At 46.6% G+C, this 16,794-nt stretch overlaps 1 protein-coding gene across 10 annotated transcripts in view; it reads right to left on the reverse strand.

The window, feature by feature from the left end:
• The window catches only part of PIK3CD (phosphatidylinositol-4,5-bisphosphate 3-kinase catalytic subunit delta), a 61,230-nt gene that overhangs the window by 17,263 nt on the left and 27,173 nt on the right, over window positions 1-16,794 (reverse strand). Inside the window, exon 3 of one of the 10 annotated variants that reach the window (XM_060396505.1) lies at window positions 10,002-10,208. The exons of the other annotated variants lie outside the window; for them this stretch is intronic. The gene's annotated coding sequence lies outside the window, so the exon portion shown is untranslated. The remainder of the gene's footprint in view (window positions 1-10,001; window positions 10,209-16,794) is intronic. 10 annotated transcript variants of the gene reach the window in all.

The raw sequence follows: 16,794 nt of genomic DNA on the forward strand, positions 1-16,794 counted from the left end.
TCCCAACCCAGGGATTGAACCCGCAACTCCTGCGTTGGCAGGCGATTCTTTACTGTCTGAATTACCAGGGAAGCCCTGGGGCTGTCTTTTGCTTACTGGTTTGTAAGGTTTCTTTCTATGCTTTAGATTCAGTTCTTTAATTGCTTGAATGAGTTGAGAATATCTTCTAATTTGAGTCATCTTTTCATTTTCCTTATGTGTCTTTTTAAGGAGCAGAAGTTTTGAATGTTGATGTAGTCAAATCTTGTTCCTTTATGTTTTATAAATTTTATCCTTTAAACAAATACTTCCTTACCCTAAGGTCACATCCGCTGAGATTGAAATGACTTTAAAAATAGCTGGAAGGAAATGCTTAGTTTGAGAGAGATGTTCTTCTCGGGGCTCTGCCAGTGGGGCCCAGGCCTCACTCTTGGTTAGATGTAGAAGCTGCACTGAGCAGCAGGACCAAGCATGCGCTACCGTGTCACCACTGTTGGGATCCACTTCCTCTGATTGTAAAACCACATCCTACTCTGGGTTCCTCTTTCTGAGAATGGCCAGGCCAAAGGCGATTTTTTTTTTTTAAAATTATTCAAAATGTAGAGGATCATCAGAAATTCTGGAAAAATCCAGTTACAATGGTTTGGCTGAGCTTTGGAAGTCAGGAGCATTTTTGACCACTTGATCCTGAGGTTGAGATGACCAACTGGGGCAGGAGCTCCCCAGGACTCTATCCAGAGAGATGGATGGGGCTCTGGGACACAGACATCCCTTGTTCTCCTGCCCTCAGTGCTGTGGGAAGCCTTCAACTACCCCCATCCATGCGGGATGCAAGGAAACCCTTTGATATTAAAAACTAATTTCTGGGCTTCCCCGGTGGCCCAGGGGTTGAGAATCCACCTTGCAGTGCAGGGGATATAGGTTCAATCCCTGGTCCGGGAAGACCCCACATGCCTCGGGGCAACTGAGCCTGTGCTCTAGAGCCTGGGGGCCACAAAAGCTGAGGCTATGCGCTGCAACTACTGAAGCCTGCATGCCCCAGAGCACACGCTCTGCAACAAGAGAAGCCATCACAGTGAGAAACCCGTGCACCGCAACTAGAGTAGCCCCCATTCTCTGCAACTAGAGAAAGCCCTCGCACAGCAACAAAGACCCAGCACAACCAAATAAATAAATATTAACAAAACAACTCATTCCTAGAAGAGGAAGACTCGTGATGGTGTGGGCAGGACAGAATCAAATGCCAGAGGGGACAGGAGAAAGATGGGGACTCTTACCCCTTTTGTGGGCCCAGGACCCAGGGTGAAGTTACTAACAAGCCCCATTCTCCATGAAGCCCAGACCCATCACTCTCAGTATAGATATGGGACTCAGATGCCAGCTAATCCAGAGACGTTAGAACTGCTCCAAGAATGCGGATTGGCACAACCACTCTGGACAACTGTTTAGCAGTATCTATTAAAGCCGAACACATATGCCCTGTGTGTGTGTGTAGTTGGCTCTGTCATGTCCAACTCTTTGCGACCCCATGGACTGTAGCCCTCCAGGCTCCTCTGTGCATCGGATTTTCCAGGCAAGTATACAGGAGTGGGTTGCCATTTCCTTCTCCAGGGCATCTTCCCGACCCTGAGATCGAACTGGGGTCTCCTGCATTTTTGGCGGATGCTTTACTATCTGAGCTTCTAGAGAAGCCCAAACACATATGCCCTATGACCCAGCAATTAATTCCATGCCAAGGTACACACTCACCAGAAATGCTAGCACATGTGTGCCAGAAGATGCCCAAAAGAGCATAGCACTGCTACTCATAACAGTCCCCAAACGGAAACGTGCCACGTGCTCATCAGTAGTAGAATGGAAAATACTCCCTATTCTCCCCATGAAATTCATATAGTGGTTTCTTCTCCCCATGGAATTTGTATAGCAATGAGAGTGGATGATCTATAAATTCATCATATAAGTGAATCTCACAAATGTAAGGCTGAGTGAAAGACGTCAGGTACAAAAGACTGTGTGCTCAAGAGCCCGTTTATAAGGAGAACAAGCACCGGCAGAACTAGTCTGTGCAGGCAGATGAAGAGATAGGGGTTATGAGTGAGGATGGCAGTTACCCCAGGAAAAAGGGGCACAGGGATGCTGGTAATTTTTCATTTTTTTTTTCTGGGAGCCAGGGACCTTTCACAAACTCATTCCACTCTCAGTCCAAGTGGCTCAGATGTGTTGACTTCACTCCTGGGTCCCCAAGTGGACCGAGACCCAGGCCCAGCCAATCAAAGCCCCGTGTCTTCCTCTGGCCTTGGGGACTGGACAGGAAGCAGGAATGGGACGTAGGCCCAGCCAATCGTATCTCTCTGGCTACACTGATTCCAAGATGGGCATGTGACTATCAAGTCCATCCCATTAGTTTTGACATCTGGGCTTCTTTGGGGACTTTCCCCCGGGGGAGGAGAAAAGACAGAATATCTACCTAAAGTTGGGCTTCCCAGGTGGCTGAGTGGTAAAAAACCTGCCTGCCAACGCAGGAGACCTAAGAGACATGGATTCGGTCCCTGGGTCAGGAAGATCCCCTGGAGGAGGGCGTGGCAACCCACTCCAGTATTCTTGCCTGGAGAATCCCATGGACAGAGGAGCCTGGCAGGCTACAGTCTGTGCGGTCGCAGAGAGTCGTACATGACTGAAGTGACTTAGGACACACATACACCCTAGAGCTCCTGGTGACCACCTGCTGCCCTGAGGACTGGGACCTGAGAAAGAAGCAACATGGAGGAAAGCAGAACTCTGTATGGAACGCGAAGCAGAGTCCTGAGGACGGCCTGTGATTCCCTGGATCCAGCCACGCCTGAAACTACACTTCACCTTGGACTTTTCGGTTCTATCTGCCAAACTCCCTCCCCTGCCTTTTTGTTGTTGTTGTTAACTTAAGAGTAGTTTGAGGTGGGTTTTCCATCACTTGTAGCTGAAATTATCTATTTCCATGACTGAAGTAGCACACTCCTTTTGGAAAGCTTCTAGTGTTTGGAGAGTTCTTTCCTTGGAAACTGGCCCACCTCTAAGAGCCAACCCCCCCGTCCTTTGTGCTGCCACCCAGAAGAACATGGAACTGTTATCTGCTGGCCCTCCTGAAGGATGGTAGTTCCAGCGTGTCTGTTCTCCCCACAACACAGATTTAGACCCTTTGGCCAAAGTTTGGTATTCCAAGAAAACAAGATGCTCCAGATGGGGCCTGGCAGGCCAATTGTAGCAGAATGTTCTGGGCACCAAACTCCCATTTGTTTGGCCTAAAAGTATATCAGGTTTCCCGCCTCCGTTCTCCCAGCCTACCCCACAGAATGTTCTCTGGTCGCCACATCACCAAGCTTGGGGGCCGCCAACCCTCCAGATATTTCTCACAGTAAGCCAGGGTCTCCCAGCCTATGTGTGCATGCAGGCTAAGTCAGCGCTTCAGTCGTGTCCAACTCTTTGTGATCCCATGGACCATAGCCCACCAGACTCCTCTGTCCCTGGGATTCTCCAGGCAAGAAAACTGGAGCAGGTTGCTATGCCCTCCTCCAGGGGATCTTCCAACCCAGGGATCGAACCTATGTCTATCTGCCTTGGCAGGTGGGTTCTTACCACTAGCGCCACCTGGGAAGCCCCTCCCAGCCTGTACAGGAACACCAATGTCCTGACTCTGAATGCAAAACCCCACAATTATTCTCATGGAATAATTTGCACTCATGAATGGAATTTCATCTCACAGAAATAATCTGCACTCATGTATTATCAGATTTGATACTTTGTATATATCACTCAGGCTGACATGTATTAGTTTATTCAACTAGTATTTATTAAGTGCCAAGAATCACGAGAGGTGCTGGGAACACACAGGTGAATGAGACAAAGGGTCCCTCTCCAGAAAGAGCTACACCAGTAGAGGAGACACAGTAGACAAGATGGATGTTTCTGCAATGATGGATCAAGGTGGTAAACGGCAGATTGTCAAGTGATGATGCGAAGAAGGACAGCAGGAGGGGCTACCACATGCAGAAGGCTGAGAAAGACCCCTGTGAGGGGAGGACACTGGGGCCGAAGACCAGGCTGAGCCATCATGTTCAGAGCCGACAGCAGGCAGTCCCTTGCCTCTAGAGCACGTGGTCGGTGGGATGACATGGGCTGAGGAGGTCAGCGGGGACCAGTCTCATTGAGCCTTCACAGGGAAACACTTGGCTTTCACTCCAGGAGTGATGCACAGTCCTGGAGGGTTTTAGGCCAGGGAGCCACCGGATCTGATTGGCATCTGAAATGATGCTGTTGGCTGTGGCTAGGAAGGGCTGGACAGTTGCAAGCAGGCAAGAAGGAGAGTGTGGGGCAGCTCATGCTACAGATGATGGTGGCTTGATCTAGGAAGAGGAGATGGAGCTGATGAAAGGAAGGGAATCATGTACATCTAGGAGCTTGTGCGGGGGAGGGGTCATCAGATGGGGGACAGTGAGGGAAGGAGCAAGGATGACAGGCAGGTTGGACTTGGGAGACTGGCTGGATAGTGGATATTTACTGAGACAGGAAAGTATACTGGAGAAACAGACTTGGAGGGGATTGAAATAGCAAGAGCTCCATTTCAGACACACCGAATCAGAGTTGTTTACTGAGCACCCCAGTGCAGACATCCAAGGGGCAAAGTCACAGTAGAGCTCAGAGGAGACATCTTTGGGGTCATAGAGACATCACTTGGGGTCAGTAGGTGGCCTTGGAGCCATGGGGACAGGAGGATGAGTGAGGGCCAGGATCACCTTCCGGGGACCAAAATGGGATGGACCTAAGAAGAACAATGAGCTATCCTTCTCACTCCAAGTTATCCAGAATTTTGAGAGAGGGCTTTTCTATTTATCCGCATCTGATTCATTCATAAAAGATCAAAGAAAATTGGACCAGAAAGAGCTCGCTTCCTTTCACCTTCCCACTTCCAGCCAGCAGCATCCACAGAACAGCTATGCAGCAACAGAGCCATCCTGGCTGGGGGGTTGCTGTCCCCATCCTCTTTGCAAGCTGTTCCAAGACATTCCTGGATAGATGCACTTTCTTTGGCCTGAGAATGAAGAACAGTTTCTCAGCTGTAAAGGTCTAAGGGGTCTGACCTGAGTCTTAAGCGGTCAGCAGAGGAATTTCTCCAAAGGTTTTTCTAAAAGGACATCCACCAGCCCCATCCTTCCTTGTACCTCAGGAATGTTTCAGGGGGCCCTAAGTTATTTCTAAATGTGTTAGTCGCTCAGTCATGTCCAACTCTTTGTGACCCCATGGACTGTAGCCTGCCAGGCTCCTCTGTCCATGGAATTCTCTGGGCAAGAATACTTGTGTGGGTAGCCATTCCCTTCTCCAGGGGATCTTCCTGACCCAGGGATCGAACCTGGGTCTCTCACACTGCAAGCAGATTCTTTACCATCTGAGCCACCAGGGGATTAAGTTATTTCTAAGAGAAAAGGGCAATTAAGGGATGTAGGATCCCAGAGCCACAAACGGGATGGGGAGTGAGCCTGTAGCCCATATGGCCCCTGGGCTGCCAGACCAGCTGCTTGTCCCTAACTCGGCACAACTGAAGGATCCCTTCGTTCCTGCTGAAACTCCACTGTGTGTTTTTTTTTGGGGGGGGGGACGGGGTTGGGGGGCTCAGAGCCAGCATCTCCCGAGTTGGCTAGACTTCTACCTTGTCCCAGTGGCCGTCCCAGATGTACCTGACATGCTCACCAGGAACTGCTGCTCAGCCTTTGTCAATGTAAAAACTGTCATTTCTGTGTTACAGTCACATGTCCTGGGAAACAGCTTCCCAGGGGAACACATGAGTCACTCTCAGCAGGCTCGGTGCAAGGGATAGGCAGCGGGAGAAGGGAAGTTGTGTCCCGCTTGTCTGAGTGATAAACAGCCTTCTCCCTAAGGGATGCCCTGGGCAAAACATGCCCTGTACCTTCGGATGTTACTCTAAAGCAAGAGTCTAGCGGTCCCCCTGCACCACTCCTATGAACCTGCATAGAGAGAGACATTCATGTCCTTAACCTGAGGACAAAACCTCTGCCCAATGTCTGGATTTCAGAGCCTAAAGTTACAACCCAATTAGCCCAAGGGAAGGAGCCTCAGTCACAGAAAGTTGTAGCAGGTGGTTATGCCCACAGTCAAGGATCTACAGGAAAGTGGAAGCAGTGAGATTTTATTTTCTTGGGCTCCAAAATCACTGCAGACAGTGACTGCAGCCATGAAATTAAAAGATATTTGCTACTTGGAAGGAAAGCGACAACAAACCTAGAAAGCATATTAAAAAGCAGACTCATCACTTAGTTGACAAAGTCTGTACAATCAATACTGTGGTATCCAGTAGTCATGTACGGATGTGAGAGTTGGACCATAAAGAAGGCTGAGTGCTGAAGAATTGATGCTTTCGAACTGTGGTGTTGGAAAAGGCTCTTAAGAGTCCCTTGGACTGCAAGGAGATCCATCCAGGCAATCCTAAAGGACATCAACCCTGAATAATCACTGGAAGGATTGATATTGAAGCTGAAGCTCCAATACTTTGGCTGCCTGATGTGAAGAACTGACTCATTGGAAAAGACTTTGATGCTAGGAAAGACTAAAGGCAAAAGGAGAAGGGGGTGACAGGATGAGATGGTTAGATAGTATCACTGACTCAGTGGACATGAATTTGAGCAAACTCTGGGAGATAGTGAAGGACAGAGGAGCCTGGCGTGCTACAGTCCATGGGGTCACAAAGAGTAGGATACAACTTAGCAACTGAACAACAAGTATCTGCCATCCACCCAAGATGGGAGAGGAGGGGAGCCAGCAGCCACGTGACAAGGGGATGGGGACCGACCTTAGGGCTGGCCTTCCATATCACACTGAACAAGCAGGGTCCACATCGGGCCCCTTGACCTGGGTTTATTTTCAGGACTTCTCAGCCTCAAAAAGTCCTGTTGGTCCAGGCAGCCTCCCACGGAGAAAGAAATGAATACTTTTCCTGTTGCCCACCTTAGATGGAAAGTGCCAGCAAATGAATACATGAGAGGCGGAGTGGAAGATGCTTGATGCTTTCACCCACCTCCTGGAGAACCTCCTGTATGTTTACTCCAGAGGAGTTTTCAGGAACCACCAGCCTGCTCTGGCTGCTAAGAGATCCTCCAAACCACCACATCCTCCCACAGACCCTCAGGAAAAAGAAGGTGGGGCCCTCCTCAACCCAGAAGGCTGCAGATCCCAAGTCCTTATTCATTCCTTCACTAGCCTGTTCATTCACTCAAAAATGTTTATTTGAGCATCTTCCATGTGCCCATCAGGGAGTGGGACAGGCACCACTCCTGCTCTCATGGAATTTTTAGTCTAACAGGAAAAAACAAAAAATGAAAAGAAACATTTGAATAATCACGATGATTTCAGAGAGTATAGGCTTGGAAAGTGATAAAACGGGGGTCTGCTGGGAGGGTCTCCTTTGGATGACAGGTCAGGGAAGTATCCTCAGGTGAGATTATATTGCAGGTGAGGCCCAAATGATGAGAAGGACCTGGCAAAGCTCTATGAAATAGGGTTCCAGGCAGGTGGAAGGGGAAGTGCAGAGGCCCTGAGGCAGGAGACCGGATGAAGGGCAGTCTGGGCGAAATGATGAGGCTGACCCTGTGGGGCCTTCTAGCCTTGGTGAGGAGTCAGGCTTTGGCACCACTGCGGCGGGAAGTTACCAGGGGATTTTAGGTGGGGAATGGAGAAGGCCTGATTTTACGCTTAACAAAGACTGCTTCGGCTGCTGTGAGCGAAACAGAAGGACGGGAAGCAAGGATGGAGGTGGGAAAGCAATGGGGCTAGGGACCCGGGTCAGAGCTGCCAGGGCAGATGAATGAGGGAAGGCATGCAGGCCACAAAGCACCCCGATCCTCTCTGTTCGTAAGGTGCTGGCAGGCAGGCAGTCCAGCAGCCCAGCCTTGAAGCCTGCATCTTCCTCCTTGAAAAGAATGAGGCCACAGGCCAGAGGGAAACTGCATGGCCCGGGGCCCTCATTAAGCACACTTTTAGGATAGATGTGCTATTCTTCCAAAGTACAAATGCTTTTTTTTTTTTTTTTTGGTCCAGGCAAGTTGGACATCCCAAAGACTATCCCATGATGAGGAAGGAGGGGTTTGTCTGGAGGGCTGTCTAACTCCCCAGCTACTGCTATGAGAAAAAAAGGGGTCAGAGGAGTGCAGGATGGGACAAAATGACAAAGTAATGGTACGTTGTGCAGAAGGCATTTCAATGTCCCCCTGGAAGGTAAACTGAGGACGTGCGCTGCCTTACTCCCTTGTCTACCCACTTCTGCCTCCTTCACTTTTTAAAAAGATGCATTTTATTTAATTATTTATTTTTGGCTGTGCTGGGTCTTGGCTGTGGCACCTGCGATCTTCGCTGCGGCAAGCAGGCTCTTCATTGTGGTGCATAGGCTCAGTAGTTGTGGCTCAGGCTTAGCTGTCCCACAACAGGTGGGATCTTAGCTCCTCGACCAGGGAGTGAACTCTCATGCCCTGCATTTGAAGGCAGATTCTTAACCACTGGACCACCAGGGAAGTCCTCTTTCTCACTCCCCCCCACCCCCCCGCCCCATTCTCTCCCATGTTAAATGTATCTCCTTTGAGTCCATATTATTCAAAAGGGCAGTGACTTCTAATTTGAATATTTTAAAAAGGAAAAATACTCTTCATCGGGGGGTGGGAGGTGGACCAACACAGACATCAGAGAAGGAGAGGGGTAGGGCTTTGGAAATTCTGTTCTATGTGGAAAGAAAAGAAAGACTTCTGATTTCTCCTGCTGCCATCAGAAAAAAACAAGCCAATTGTCCTGCAGAAAATTCTATCTTAACAATCTCCTAGGATGCTCAGTTCATGGTGCACCTAGGGGGCTCAACACTATATAGAGAAATTGAAGAGAAAGATCCAAGTTCTCATATTTGGTCAATTTGGGCAGCTGTCCTAGGAAGCAATTCAAAAGCAAAAAAGAAAAAGCTATATGCACAAAGGGTATCCCTGGTGGTTCAGCTGGTAAAGAATCTGCCTGCAATGCAGAAGACTCCGGTTCAATTCCTAGGTTGGGAAGATCCCCAGGAGAAGGGAATGGCTACCCACTCCAGTACTCTTGGTCTTCCCTGGTGGCTCAGACAGTAAAGAATATGCCTGCAATGCGGGAGACCTGGGTTAGGTCACTGGGTTGGGAAGATTCCCTGGAGAAGGGAACAGCAACCCACTCCACTATTCTTGCCTGGAGAATTCCATGGACAGGGGAGTCTGGTGGGCTACAGTCCATGGGGTTGCAAAGACTTGGACACGACTGAGCAACTTTCACTTCACCTATATGCACAAAGATATTCACTGTGGTATTATCTGTGAAATTTATAAATCAAAAACAATAAAGAGAAACTTCCCTGGTGATCCAGTGTTTGAGACGCTAAGCTTCCAATGCGGGGGGCCCACGTGAGATCTCTGGTCAGGAAACTAGACCCCACAGGGCACAACTAAAGTGTCCTACATGCTGCAACGAGGATCCTGAGTTGCAGCCCAGCCAAACAAATAAATATCTAAAATAATAATCATAAAGAAATGGCTAAATAAATTATCATATATACAACAAGAGTGAATACAGTCACTAGAACAACACCCGTGCATACTACATGACGCTGCAAATAGACCCCACATTGAATGAAACCAATACGGCACATATAGCTATCATGGCAAGATAAGTTTGTGGACAAAACATTTCAGCAAGCATAGAGAAAATGGAAACAGCTGCATTATCAGTGGCAGTGGCGATTATAATAATGACTTTAAAATTTTCATACCTGTGAAAGTTATGAAAGCACATGATTTTAAAAATTAATTAAAACGCTCACAGCGAAAAATTAGCAGTCCCTTGACCTCCACATCTGAACATACCATCCCCAATTTCAGTTGTTTCTCTGGGTACTCATCTCTGCATTTCTAAATAATGGGTTTATATTGATATTTCTTGATCTTCAACTTTTAACTTCTTTTCTTAATATTTACTTATTTGTTGCTGCTTGTGGGCTTTCACTAGTTGAGGCGAGCAGGGGCTGCTGTCTAGTTGCGGTGCACAGGCTTCTCATTGCAGTGGCTTCTCGTTGCTGAGTGTGGGCTTTGGAGCACACAGTTGGCTCAGTAGTTGCAGTGCATGGACTTAGTTGCCTTGCAGCATGTGGAATCTTCCCCGACTATGGATTGAACCCATGTCCCCTGCATTGAAAAGCAGATTCTTAACCACTGGACCACCAGGGAAGTCCCAACTTTTAACTTCTTATCTTAGAAGATAAGTTTGTGCTTTCCTGCAGCTACACACATGCACGGATCCTCTCTCCCATCTTCTAGATATAGCAATGTGATCATTTTTTGTTCATCAAACTTTAGTGTTTCCATTATTATAAAATGTAAATATTGTTCAAAGCTAAGCCACATACTATACTATGATTTCCTTTCTTTTTAAGAAAATATTTATTTATTTGGCTGCTTCAAGTCTTAGTTGCAACATGCAGGGTCTTCTTGCAATGCACAGGCTTGGGAGCACATGGGTTCAGGAGCTCCAAGGCATGTGGGACCTTAGTTCCCTGACCAGGGATGGAACCTGTGTCCCCTGCACTGCAAAGCAGAGTCTTAACCTCTGGACCACCAGGGAAGTCTCATGATATCCTTTCTTGTTCCAACTTTTTGTTACTCCTATATTGATTGTTGCCTTGTTTTTAATTTTCTTTGCATTCTATGTATGAATGTGCAACTATTCCCTAAATTCTCTAACAGAACTATAAAACCCTCATACTATAGCAAATATATTCAAATAATCCATCAACTCCATGTTTTTCTTACAGATATTCCTCCTGGGCCCTCAGCCATCTTGCTCTAAATTGGGCTGGTTGCTCTCTAGACCAGCTGCACAACTGGGACTTCTCTTCACTATTATTATGGGAATTCCCTTCACCTTCTCACCACCAATCACGGCTCTTGATTGCAAATAAAGAATGATTAAGCAGGGAAGGAGATGATCGGTATCTGACATATTTGCGGCATTGTGAGAAGTTTAATAATTCTATTAGAGAGATTGAGAAAGAATTAGTGATTACTTCAAGCCAGGCTTCAGCAATACATGAACCTTGAACTTTCAGATGTTCAAGCTGGTTTTAGAAAAGGCAGAGGAACCAGAGATCAAATTCCCAACATCCACTGGATCACCAAAAGAGCAAGAGAGTTCCAGAAAAACATCTATTTCTGCTTTATTGACTATGTCAAAGCCTTTGACTATGTGGATCACAATAAACTGTGGAAAATTCTGAAAGAGATGGGAATACCAGACCACCTGACCTGCCTCTTGAGAAATCTGTATGCAGGTTAGGGAGCAATAGTTAGAACTGGACATGGAACAACAGACTGGTTCCAAATAGGAAAAGGAGTATGTCAAGGCTGTATATTGTCACTCTGCTTATTTAACTTCTATGCAGAATACATCATGAGAAACACTGGGCTGGATGAAGCACAAGCTGGAATCAAGATTGCTGGGAGAAATATCAATAACCTCAGATATACAGGTGACACCACCCTTATGGCAGAAAGTGAAGAACTAAAGAGCCTCTTGATAAAAGTGAAAGAGGAGAGTGAAAAAGCTGGCTAAGGCTCAACATTCAGAAAACTAAGATCATGGCATCCAGTCCCAGCAATTCATGGCAAATAGATAGAGAAACAGTGGAAACAGTGGCTGACTTTATTTTTCTGGGCTCCAAAATCACTGAGGACAGTGATTGCAGCCATGAAATTAAAAGATGCTTACTCCTTGGAAGGAAAGTTATGACCAACCTAGACAGCATATTAAAAAGCAGAAACATTACTTTGCCAACAAAGGTCTGTCTAGTCAAGGCTATGGTTTTCCCAGTAGTCATGTATGAATATGAGAGTTGGACTATAAAGAAAGCTGAGCACCGAAGAATTGATGCTTTTGAGCTGTGGTGTTGGAAAAGACTCTTGAGAGTCCCTTGGACTGCAAGAAGATCCAACCAGTCCATCCTAAAGGAGATCAGTCCTGGGTGTTCATTGGAAGGACTGATGTTGAAGCTGAAACTCCAGTACTTTGGCTACCTGATGCGAAGAGCTGACTCATTTGAAAAGACCCTGATGCTGGGAAAGATTGAAGGCAGGAAGAGAAGGGGACGACAGAGGATGAGATGGTTGGATGGCATCACCGACTCAATGGACATGAGTTTGGGTAAACTCCAGGAGTTGGTGATGGAGAGGGAGGCCTGGTTCAATCCCTGGGTCAGGAAGAAACCCAGAAGAAGGGAATGGCTACCCACTCCAGTATTCCTGCCTGGAAAATTTCATGGACAGAGGAGCCTGGTGGGTTACAGTCCATGGGGCCCCAAAGAGTCAGACATGACTGAGTGACTAACACGTTTGCTTTCATGTTGGAAAAATAAATAAATAAAAATATGAGGCAACTGTCAACTGCAGGGAAAACAAAAAGTTGAACAAGAAAAGAAATATAATTTCAGTATACCATGTGCAGAATCATTTCTGATGGCAAAACTGCTGGTATTGCCACTGAGTACTAGGTGCTGCGCTTCCCAGGTGGCACAGTGGTAAGGAATGTGCTTGCCAATGAAGGAGATGCAGGAGACCCAGGTTCAATCCCTGGGTCAGGAAGATCCCCTGGAGGAGGAAATGGCAACTCGCTCCAGTATTCTTGCTTGGAAAATTCCATGGACAGAGGAGCCTGGTGAGCTACAGTCCATGGGGTTGCAAAGAGCTGGACACAATTGGGTAACTGAGAACACACTGGGAGCTACTTTGTATCCCTGCCACTTATGTGCCAAGAACTCAAACTTGCAGCCCATCCCTACTATCACCACCATAACCATGGATAAAACACACACTTCATCCCTCTCTTCTCTGTCAAAATGTAACATAGATACATCTCATTAATGGTGCCCACACCACAGGTCCAGTCTTGCAAGTGAGTACTTTTTAGTTCCCACGGTGGGGTAGGCTTTTTTTTTTCTCCCCACGCTCAAGACGCAAAGATAACAACTGAAATACAGAAGGTCATTCAGCGGCTGAGCCAAAGGAGAAACAAGACAACTGCACATTGTACCACTTGTTCCTCTTTGTTGATTTCCTCTCTCATTTTAGTGGAGCACATCCTCCAGTAGCTTCCTTGAAAAGGAATACAAAGGGTATGTGTGTGTAAAGTTTTGAAAATTCACATGTCTGAAAAATGTCTTCATTCTATTATTTTGCTTGAATGGTGATCACAGAATTCTGGACCGAGAGTTAATTTCCCCTGGAAACTTGAAAGAATTACTCCATGTAGCTTCTGATGTTGCTTCCCCACCTCTTTTCTGGTGTTACTTTTGTGAAGTCCAATGACATTCTGTTCTCTGATCTTCTGTTTGTGGCTCTTTTTCCCTGTGCTGGCTTTTGGTAACTTCTCTCTATCTCTGGAGTTTTGAAAGTTCATGATGCTGTCCCTTAGAACATCTTTTACTCTGATGTAGTGTATCTAATTATCATTGTGCTCAGTGCTACAGGGACTCAATGCAGAAACTCTTTCACTTCTAGATTTTTTTCCTGGTGTTTATTTAATAACTTTTTCTTCTCCATTTCTTTCCCTTGAGCTTCTATGAGATGGATACTGGGCCTCCTAAACTTACTCTTGTTTTCTTCTCTTTTCTTTCTTCTTTCCCATCTCTCAAGCCTTTTTGTCCTACTTTCCAGAATTTCCTTGTTCAATCATTCAACTCTATTCTACTGAAATTTCCACTCCTAGTTTTGATATCCAAGAGCTTATTATTATTTTATGAATATACCTTTTTATTTTTTTAATATTTATTTCTTTACTTTGGCTGTATCATGTCTTGGTTGCAGCATGTGGGATCTTCCATTGTGGCACATGGACTCTCTTAGCTGTGGCATGCAGGCTTAGTTGCTCCCCTGCATGTGGGATCTTAGTTCTCTGACCAGGGATTGAACTCGCATCTCCTGAGTTGCAAGGCAGATTCCTTTTTTCAAACTTAATAAATTATCTATTGGCCGCACTGGGTCTTTGTTGCTTTGCCCGGGCTTTCTCTAGTTGTGGCGAGCAGGGACTACTCTATTGTGGTGCACGGGCCTCTCACTGCGGTGGCTTCTCCTGTTAAGGAGCACAGGCTCTAGGCACGCGGGCTTCAGTAGCTGCAGCACCCTGGCCCAGCACTTGTGGTGCACACGCTTAGTTGCTCCACGGCACATGGCATCTTCCCGGACCAGGGATTGAGTCCATGTCCCCTGCAGTGGCAGGTGAATTCTTAACCACTGTTTCACCAGGGAAGTCCCCTAAATATGCCTTTTAAAAAACAACATGTTTATGACTTCAAAATCTCTTTTTCCTGTTGGTTTGGGTCTCTGTCTTTCATGTTAGAGGGCTCATTCGACATGCGATGTACCAGATCTGCCCATTCAAATTTAAGAGCGAGGTACTGAAAGCTATTTGTACAGGTCTAGCTGCTTGGTTAGTATTGCTGTGAAGTGATAAAGGAGCGTTTTTTCATGTGAGGTCCATTTCCTCAGAGAGAAGTTATCCAAAACCCTGCCTGGAGGATGGGTAAAAGCCACGCTGTGGGAGTAGCAGGAGAGGGTCTCTCTGTTCAGCACACAAACTTCCACTGAATTCTCCTGCTCTCAGTACCGAGCCTCCCTCACCCTTGGCTGCCCTGGTTCAACACTGCCTGTAAGAAAGCAGCTGGTGGGGGAGGACGCTGGCTGCCCTGGTTCAACACTGCCTGTAGGAAAGCAGCTGGGGGGGAGGACGCTGCTGGCGGCCCGAGAGAGGGGTCTGTGGCTCTAACACAAACTTTCAACCAATATTCCTGCTTCCACCTGCCCCCCTCACCCCATTGTCAGGAACACTCTGTAGCCCTCATTCTTTAGCCTTTAGTGGGTCCTGTGTACATGTCAGCTCCCCTTCCTCGCAGCTGGGATATTCAACCTTCTAAGCTTTGCTTCTCTCTCACCCTCCTGCTCCCCATCTTTCAAAAGTTTTGCTCACATTCCTCCTTCTCTATCATCTACTTTTCTGTTTTTCTTAAGGATTTATACTTACTCTCATTTTTACATTCAGTTCTTTTTGTGGAAGTTCATGATCATATTTAGCAGTAAATCAAAATCAAACTTCCAAAGATACAAGCAAAGAAGCCTCTCTGGGGGTGGGGTGGGGGGAGGATACTCCAATAAGAAAACATGGTTCTTTCAGGTAGGGGGTAGAATTATAGCCAAGAGATGCTTGCAATTTCTTTCTGTTTTGTACACTTTCGACAGTAAATAGGTATCCTTTATGAATCAAAAAGTCGGAGGGTTAAAAATCATTATTAAGAGTCACTTTCTGAAACACAGATCAAGATAGTGTAAACAGGTGTGTAGAAGAAACTCCAACTCCTCAACACAGTCTACACAACCCATGGTTTTTGCCTCTGTGCCAGGGAGTCCTGTGGCTTCACAGAAACACCCTGAGGTTTTCAGAGGGTGGCAAGAGTGGGACAAGGTGCTGAGTGGAAGGGGTTCTGGGCCAGTCTCTAGTTGTACCACAGTGGCACTTTTTCATTCTGCTTTATAGGTAAAAATTCTGCTAATAATTTGATCTTTTTAGAGAGAGCCACACTAATAAAGATGCTTGGAAATTCCCGATGAAGATAGAAATGAAGTGAGGGTGGTGGGGGGGAAGCCCCTAAGGATGACATCATGCTATTACCCTGTGCCCTACCTGAACCATCAGAAATGGCAGTGGCTGCTTGAACATCCGTATAAGGAGCTTGGTGCTTATACTGTACAAATTTGGTGTACAAGAATACACAAGTACACACACAGCTAGCAAATGGGACCAATCTCGAGCTTGTTAACCACACACAGCCACTCTCAGACACCAAAGGCGGGTGCTCAGCCAAGGTCTGGCCAGTGTCAGTCTCTGACTTCAGTTTCTTCATTCGCACAATGAAAGGACTAAGGTCCCGGAAGTTCCAAGGCGCATCCTCTTATTGATACAGTGACTGCCAACTCCCTAGAGAAACAAAATGTCCCCACCTAAGGACTCCTTGAGAAGTGGTATCAAGTTATGAAAATCCAATCCACTTCCTCCAGAAGAAGGTTTTAATTCTTCTCTGGCCAGATAGGCCTGCCTGGCTCTACCATGAACGAAGCAAGTCAAGTACCAAATGCTGCAGCTTAAAAATGAGCTCTAGGGCTCCTCGGAGCAAAGCCATCCCTTTCTTTGCTGGGAAGCTGGCAAAGATCTAAGTTCACATCCCCCTTCGTCGGCTCCAAGCACAAATTTGGGTCACTCTCTTCCTGTTTGCATTCTAGTCCTACAGAGAAGTTCTCCTTTGGCTAGTCAGGGAGGGTGGATTCCATTCAAATTCTTAACCTGTCTACAAAATAACATCTCTTCTTCCCCCATACACTTGTTTCCTTTGCCTGATCTACCTTTCTGGAATGGTCCAAAAAACCAGCAGCAAAGATCCCTCTGCCTGGCAGGTTAGAAATGCTTTGGAATCAGTGAGCATCAGTGCACTCTTGCCTGACTCTGAGCTCCTTATCTGTCTGGAAATAGAAAGAGAGCAAGAAAGACAGAAAGAAAGAGAGGAAGGAAGGAAGAAGAAAGATAGAGAGAGGGGAGAGAAAGAAGGAAGGAAGGAAGGAAAGTAGAGAAAGTAAAAAAGTAAGAAATCTTTAAAAAGAGAAAGTCTCAGAAACCTTCTGCACATTCCCTTAGAGGACTTCGGCTCAAAAGCAACTCTTTCACCAAGGTTCCCTT

This window comes from Ovis aries, chromosome 12, assembly GCF_016772045.2.
Source record: "Ovis aries strain OAR_USU_Benz2616 breed Rambouillet chromosome 12, ARS-UI_Ramb_v3.0, whole genome shotgun sequence".
NCBI classification, from domain to species: Eukaryota; Metazoa; Chordata; class Mammalia; order Artiodactyla; family Bovidae; genus Ovis; species Ovis aries.